Source organism: Xenopus tropicalis, chromosome 1 (genome assembly GCF_000004195.4).
Source record: "Xenopus tropicalis strain Nigerian chromosome 1, UCB_Xtro_10.0, whole genome shotgun sequence".
NCBI lineage: Eukaryota > Metazoa > Chordata > Amphibia > Anura > Pipidae > Xenopus > Xenopus tropicalis.
In genome coordinates this window covers 5,766,873-5,775,326 of record NC_030677.2, presented here as the reverse complement: position 1 = coordinate 5,775,326, position 8,454 = coordinate 5,766,873, and the positions used below count along the sequence as shown (strand labels likewise).

General features: G+C 46.8%; 1 pseudogene; it reads left to right on the top strand.

The window, feature by feature from the left end:
• The first annotated feature begins 6,555 nt into the window (after nucleotides 1-6,555).
• On the top strand, nucleotides 6,556-6,652 carry LOC116408543 (annotated as a pseudogene).
• Nucleotides 6,653-8,454: the final 1,802 nt, after the last annotated feature.

Genomic DNA, 8,454 nt, shown 5'->3' with positions numbered 1-8,454 from the left:
GAGCTATTACAAATGTTTCCTAGCACTTAGTTACCTACTGGAACCTACCTCCGTATCAGGTCCTTTAGCACACAAACATCCCCTGCAGCTAAGGTTTAATGTTTTTGGTAAGCTACTGGTACACCAGCCCAACACTACAGACACACAGAAAGAGAGGGGAGTGTTTACTTTTGCGTATTTTCTGCAATATTTTTGTTAATTTGCGCATTTTTTTCGAATTTCGTGACAATTTGCGCAACAATTTGTGCAACAAAATGTTATTTGTCCCAACGAGCTGCAGAGTGCCATTGAGCACTATGGGACTTTCCTTGGGCCGGGTTGGAGCTGCAGAGTGCCATTGAGCCCTATGGGAGACTTTCCTTGGGCCGGGTTGGAGCTGCAGAGTACCATTGAGCCCTATGGGACTTTCCTTGGGCCGGGTTGGAGCTGCAGCGTGCCATTGAGCCCTATGGGAGGCTTTCCTTGGGCCAGGTTGGAGCTGCAGAGTGCCATTGAGCCCTATGGGAGACTATCCTTGGGCCAGGTTGGAGCTGCAGAGTGCCATTGAGCCCTATGGGAGGCTTTCCTTGGGCCAGGTTGGAGCTGCAGAGTGCCATTGAGCCCTATGGGAGACTTCCCTTGGGCCGGGTTGGAGCTGCAGAGTGCCATTGAGCCCTATGGGAGACTTTCCTTGGGCCGGGTTGGAGCTGCAGAGTGCCATTGAGCCCTATGGGTGACTTTCCTTGGGCTGGGTTGGAGCTGCAGAGTGCCATTGAGCCCTATGGGTGACTTTCCTTGGGCCGGGTTGGAGCTGCAGAGTGCCATTGAGCCCTATGGGAGACTTTCCTTGGGCCGGGTTGGAGCTGCAGAGTGCCATTGAGCCCTATGGGAGACTTTCCTTGGGCCGGGTTGGAGCTGCAGAGTGCCATTGAGCCCTATGGGAGACTTTCCTTGGGACGGGTTGGAGCTGCAGAGTGCCATTGAGCCCTATGGGAGACTTTCCTTGGGCCGGGTTGGAGCTGCAGAGTGCCATTGAGCCCTATGGGAGACTTTCCTTGGGCCGGGTTGGAGCTGCAGAGTGCCATTGAGCCCTATGGGAGACTTTCCTTGGGACAGGTTGGAGCTGCAGAGTGCCATTGAGCCCTATGGGAGACTTTCCTTGGGCCAGGTTGGAGCTGCAGAGTGCCATTGTGCCCTATGGGAGACTTTCCTTGGGCCAGGTTGGAGCTGCAGAGTGCCATTGAGCCCTATGGGAGACTTTCCTTGGGCCAGGTTGGAGCTGCAGAGTGCCATTGTGCCCTATGGGAGACTTTCCTTGGGCCAGGTTGGAGCTGCAGAGTGCCATTGAACCCTATGGGAGACTTTCCTTGGGCCGGTTTGGAGCTGCAGAGTGCCATTGAGCCCTATGGGAGACTTTCCTTGGGCCAGGTTGGAGCTGCAGAGTGCCATTGAGCCCTATGGGAGACTTTCCTTGGGCCGGGTTGGAGCTGCAGAGTGCCATTGAGCCCTATGGGAGACTTTCCTTGGGCCGGTTTGGAGCTGCAGAGTGCCATTGAGCCCTATGGGAGACTTTCCTTGGGCTGGGTTGGAGCTGCAGAGTGCCATTGAGCCCTATGGGAGACTTTCCTTGGGCCGGTTTGGAGCTGCAGAGTGCCATTGAGCCCTATGGGAGACTTTCCTTGGGCCGGGTTGGAGCTGCAGAGTGCCATTGAGCCCTATGGGAGACTTTCCTTGGGCCAGGTTGGAGCTGCAGAGTGCCATTGAGCCCTATGGGAGACTTTCCTTGGGCCGGGTTGGAGCTGCAGAGTGCCATTGAGCCCTATGGGAGACTTTCCTTGGGCCGGGTTGGAGCTGCAGAGTGCCATTGAGCCCTATGGGAGACTTTCCTTGGGCCGGGTTGGAGCTGCAGAGTGCCATTGAGCCCTATGGGAGACTTTCCTTGGGCCGGGTTGGAGCTGCAGAGTGCCATTGAGCCCTATGGGAGACTTTCCTTGGGCCGGGTTGGAGCTGCAGAGTGCCATTGAGCCCTATGGGAGACTTTCCTTGGGCCGGGTTGGAGCTGCAGAGTGCCATTGAGCCCTATGGGTGACTTTCCTTGGGCCGGGTTGGAGCTGCAGAGTGCCATTGAGCCCTATGGGAGACTTTCCTTGGGCCGGGTTGGAGCTGCAGAGTGCCATTGAGCCCTATGGGAGACTTTCCTTGGGCCGGGTTGGAGCTGCAGAGTGCCATTGAGCCCTATGGGTGACTTTCCTTGGGCCGGGTTGGAGCTGCAGAGTGCCATTGAGCCCTATGGGAGACTTTCCTTGGGCCGGGTTGGAGCTGCAGAGTGCCATTGAGGCCTATGGGAGACTTTCCTTGGGCCGGGTTGGAGCTGCAGAGTGCCATTGAGGCCTATGGGAGACTTTCCTTGGGCCGGGTTGGAGCTGCAGAGTGCCATTGAGGCCTATGGGAGACTTTCCTTGGGCCGGGTTGTAGCTGCAGAGTGCCATTGAGCCCTATGGGAGACTTTCCTTGGGCCGGGTTGGAGCTGCAGAGTGCCATTGAGCCCTATGGGAGACTTTCCTTGGGCCGGGTTGGAGCTGCAGAGTGCCATTGAGCCCTATGGGAGGCTTTCCTTGGGCCGGGTTGGAGCTGCAGAGTGCCATTGAGCCCTATGGGAGACTTTCCTTGGGCCGGGTTGGAGCTGCAGAGTGCCATTGAGCCCTATGGGAGGCTTTCCTTGGGCCGGGTTGGAGCTGCAGAGTGCCATTGAGCCCTATGGGAGACTTTCCTTGGGCCGGGTTGGAGCTGCAGAGTGCCATTGAGCCCTATGGGAGGCATCCAAAATCATGCACTGAAGTTTCAAAGTCAGAAAGGTTTTCCTGCTGTTTCAGGTCGTTCAGATACGAAAATTTTGTGACAATCCAATCGCAAATCATTGTTTCAATACAAAAATTTTGGAACTTGCGGGACATAAGTACAAAATCTTCGTAAACTAATGGAATTTTCATGACTTTTGTAATCATCAGAAATTGGATTTCACGATTCGGATCCGTACTTTAATGAATGTGCCCCTAATGTTAAAATATGTTTAATAATTTTTACCGGTTCTGTTGGAGATCTCCCCCTCGGAACACAAGACACAATCATAACAGCAGGAATGGACTCCAGGTTTCGGGGCTTTCCTATAGCCGGGGAGACAGTTGTCTGAACATTGAGCTCTTGGGATCTATATATCGAAATCTGAATGTGAATGTGCTCAGAATAATGGCTCAATACATAATGAAGAGTTATTTCCCACATATTAGCGTATGACAGAAAGTTATTTTTCTGCATCATGGAATTTCCATTCTGGGTGGCCATAGGCAGATTCTCCCTACTGATATCAATTGATGCTTTATCCCTACACCTTCTGCCTGTCTCTTCATGATGAAAGACTTACAGAACAAGAGATAACAAATCAAAATCATTCTTATCACTACCCTGCAGTTTCGCAGTTTTTATGCCAAGGTGTAAACACTGATTATGCAGGACATTTTCGGTGTATCTCATGTTATCTGCAAATATTATATAAAATTTCAAACAAAAGGAATTCTGGGAATAAACCCTGCGCTACACTGATGAGCCTCAAGAAGGGTGAAACCGGTCTGTAGTTGGGAATTTGATCAGCTATTATCCCGGCTTCTGCTTTAAACCCAGTGGGTGAGCTTTAGCCTATAGGGTACACCCATGTAAATGGGATTTTTTTGTGTACTTTTATCTGTATGAGGCAGTCTCCTCAACCTTAATGATTTGTAAACCACATGGTGACTCTCCCTAAGCTGATCAGAAAACCCTGCCCTACACTGATGAGTCTCAAGAAAGGTGAAACTGTACTGTAGTTGGGAATCTGATCAGCTATTATCCCGGCTTCTGCTTCAAACCCAGTGGGTGAGCTTTAGCCTATAGGATAAACCCATGGAAATGGCATTTTTTTTTAGGAGTTTGTAATTCATTCCCAGAATTCCTTTTGTTTGCTTTTATCTGTATGAGGCAGTCTCCTTAATCTTAATGATTTGTTTGTGAATCCACATGGTGACTCTCCCTAAGCTTATTAGAAAATCCTGCACTACACTGATGAGCCTCAAGAAAGGTAAAACTGGTAACCTGTGCAGGTACCAGCATTGCCCATGGTGCATCATTTATGAGGAAATATCTTTGCACACTTTTTGGGACTGCCAATTTGCTCAGGTCCTGCTTGATGCCCTGGAACCTCCTTACGCACTATGCGGTGGTTTATGGGCTGTTTCAGGGCACTCGCACGGAAGGGGCAATTCAGGAACCTGGTGCCTTATGAATTTATTTTTAAGGATCTTTTTTGGTATTTCAGGAACTGCCTCATTCTGAGGAGAGAGAGAGAATGTCAAGCCAAAAAAAATGCCATTTCCATGGGTTTATCCTATAGGCTAAAGCTCACCCACTGGGTTTAAAGCAGAAGCCAGGATAATAGCTGATCAGATTCCCAACTACAGTACAGTTTCACCTTTCTTGAGACTCATCAGTGTAGGGCAGGGTTTTCTGATCAGCTTAGGGAGAGTCACCATGTGGAAAAATAAAGCTTTGGGAATGTCAATTCCACATCCCTTTCCCATCCCCCACCCCCCATCCACTCCCCCCACCTCCATTGCTTTATTATGAAAGTATAATGCAAAATAAGGAATGTATGAAAAATAAAATGTATGTTTTTGTATATTTATATATATATATATATATATATATATATATATATATATATATATATATATATAAAAATAAAGTATATTTTTCAATAAAAAAAAACTGGTCTGTAGTTGGGAAACTGATCAGATTTTAGCCTGGTTTTTGTTTTAAACCCAGTGGTTGAGCTTTTAGCCAATAGGATAAATCCATGTAAATTGATTTTTTTTTTAGAAGCTTGGAATTCATTCCCAGAATTTCTTTTGTTTGCTTTTATCTGTATGAGGCAGTCTCCTCAACCTTAATGATTTGTTTATAAAATGTCAACAAATGGTCTTCAGAAACAGTTTTTTTTTTTTTTTTTTTTCCTGTACAAATAATGCATCTGTTATGATTAAGAACCTTATCAGCGTGTCTGGTTCGCTTCTCAGCCTTTTGGCTCAGAACAAGTGTAGGACTGAGTCAGAGGTGCCCAGGGACATCGCCCCTTGGCCTTGTAGCATCGGCTATCAGCCTTAAGCTACATGCTGCTTTTGGGGGGCTTTCTACCCTGGGCAACGGGAGGCGATCACCCATCGCTCCAGCGATAACCCTATCCTGAGGGGGAAACTGGGAGTGGCTTCGTGATGGCGGAGACGGAAGGCTAATTGATTCCTGTCTTCATACGATCAAGAATTCGGTGAGAATCCTCACGGCTGATCTTTTGAATGCGGAGAAAGGCCTGGCTTACGTCGTACAGGTGATCTTGGAAGAGCTCGGCAGAGTTTCCAGACGGGAGATCTTAGCGATCCAGGATTATCCCAGGAAAGGAGTCTACGACATCACCTTTGAGGGCGAAGGTGTTTACCGCAGCTTCTTGAGCATCCTGGGCGAAAATTTGGCTGATCCTCGACTGAGTGGATTTAAAGTCGTTCCACATTTTGCAGAGGAGGAAGTCTTTTTGATTGTCAAATCCTACTCTCCTTTTGTGCCACTTAAGGAGATTGAGACGGTAATAGGTAGGTACTGCAAAAAACTTGTCTTTGTAGGTAAAGTCCTCAACGAACTTGGTATTTGGACTTCAAAGTACAGGTTCAAGGCCGTCTTCGAAAAGGGTACCTTCCCTCCAGCGAGATTTCGTTTGGGCACAGTCAACATAGACTGCTTTTTCAAAGGTATGCCGGAGTTCTGCAGAAGGTGTAGACAATATGGGCATGTATCGGAAGGATGTACAGCGTGTCAGAATTGTGGTAAGACTGGTCACGAGGTAATGAACTGTGTTCTCCCCAAGAAGTGCAACTTTTGTTTACAGGAAGGCCACTTGTACGTAAGATGTCCTCAAAGGAAAGTGGAACCTGTGGAAGTTTTATCAGATTTGGGTGAGTTACTTGTGCCAGTTGATCTAACCCCCAGGTCTTCTGGTGAGGAAGTCTTGGCTGTGACAGATTCGCAAGAAGGACCTGCAGTGAAGCGTAAGAAGGAGAAAGAGAGAAAAGAGAAGAAAAAGAAACCTGAGAAACCCGAGAAATCTGATGTAAGTTCTGGTATGGAATCTAGTAGTTCTACTAATCCACCTTCTCCTACCAGGGGGCAGAGACTTTTTAAGTACTACAAATGCAGGTCGGATGCGATTCTTCAAGAAGCTCTAAGTGATTGGCCGGTGAAAGAAGAATATGACGAGATGGTCGAGAAATGTATTAAAGGTCAACCGGAAGATTTTGTTCGGTATAATATATTGAATTACATACGTGATTTAACGTAAATTTTATTTTTCTTTTTTCAAAAAATTACAAAAAAAATATATAATAAAGATAAAAATTGGTTTCTTGTGATGCTGTAGAGTGGGTTGGCGGATTTATCTGTCGATTTCACTTTATTACTGAGTTGAAACCTTATGATTAAGAACCTTATCAGTGAGTCTGGTTCGATTCTCGGCCTTTTGGCTAAGATCAAGTGTAGTATCTGTTATTGGCTTGGGGGGCTGTCATCCTAGCTAAGGGATGTTGGACCGGAACCCCCCCTACTGATGGGCAGAGAGGCACTTGATCCTCTGGCCTAGGGGCCGGCACTTGAATTGAGCCCGTTATGCGCCCCAGGTCTTGCACCCCTGGGGTGTCAGATAATCACTTCGGTGAAGCACTGGCACTTTTGCACATGCTCTTATTGCCCCAGACCTTTTGGTAGGGGTAAGAGAGAATTTTTTATATTCCGGCCGAAAGGCTGGGGCTTTTTAAGCCACTCTTTTATGAATTTTACTGCTATTTATTGCTTTTAGCACTTTTTATGCCCACAGGTCCATTTGTACCCTGACCCCTTCTTCGCTTCGGCTGGAAGGGGAATGGATAAAGGGATCCCCCTAGCCTTGCAGTGAAGGGGATCCGAAGACCCTTGCCTCCTGTGGGCCTTTTGGCCAGGGAGGTCGGGGATAAAGGGGTTCCCCTTAGCTTCGGCGAGGGGGTTCCTGAAGATTTGGGATTACTGCTGCGCCTTTTGGCCGGGTGAACCTGGATGTTTTGGACTTAGCCTCTTTAGAGGCTAAGTCAAGCACCCCTATGCACTGTGTGGCACTTTTGAGTGAGTACTTTTTGCACTTGGGTGACTGGAAGCACGAACGGGCTTCAATAGAAAAAAAAAAATCAGTGAGTCTGGTTATATTAGACAAGGTAGAAGTACCGACATGACCCAGTCAGTTTTGGTCTGTGATTTTATGGCACTTCCGTTACTAAAGAAGGCATCTTCTATTCTGTTTCTACTTTGTGGTGTAGGACGTACTGTTGTCAATACTGGAAAAGGGGGCTTTGAAGGTAATTTTGACAATAAAGATGACAACACGGGAATTTGCAAAACATACAGTTACAATAGTTTCCATTGTTAGAAACACTTATTTCATTTTTAGATGGCTGCCCTCTGTGATCACTCCCAAGTAGGGTATTTTTGTGCTTTAGGCTTTTTCTGCTTTTTTATTTTAATGCAATTAAATAACACTAATGATGTCATATAATGTAACCAGAGCACCCACTTCTGTTTGGTACAGGAAATCAATTCCGTATGATGGGAAGGGGGGGGCATCCAGAAATTCAGTAAATTTGACAAATGTTTTCCCAAAATTGTTGAGGAAATTCGCAGCAAAGTCACGGTCACGTCATTTTTGCAAAGGTTTCACCATTTTGTGAATTTTTCAGCAAATCAAAAAGGAGACAGATTCGCTCATCATTACTGGGCACGGATGTTACACTATCAGAAAAGAAATCCAGCACAGCGGCTTGTGAGCTACAGCCTGTCATACAAACTTACTGATTATGGATTAGAAGCAAAATGATTTACCTCGTTAGCCTTCCAGGTTATCAGCTTTGGTATCAGGACTATATTCTGTTCCGCTATACTTGTTACATTTTGCATACCAACACTACGAGACTCTAAAGTGCCTTTATCTGTAATCAAGCTGTTAAAGATCCCATACATAGTTGCAATATCTCTATTTTTGTTAAAAGCACATGGATGTCCCTCTGGGTCATAATATACAACCTCCTTCAAGTGACGGTGCAGCTAGCAAAGAGAATACAAAATATATTTAGATGCAAAACGTTAGTGTGAGGCGGCCCAACTGTACAGGTCTAACAAGAGAAACCATTGGGGAGATCATGGGCAGTTGGGGTTCTGCTTGTTACCTTCTTCCAGGTGATTCTTCTATATGAAAGCCATTGGCTGTTACCCTTGATTTACTTGTAAATACAGGTATAGGACCCGTTATCCAGAATGCCCGGGACCAAGGGTATTCCGGATAAGGGGTCTTTCCGTAATTTGGATCTTCATACTTTAAGG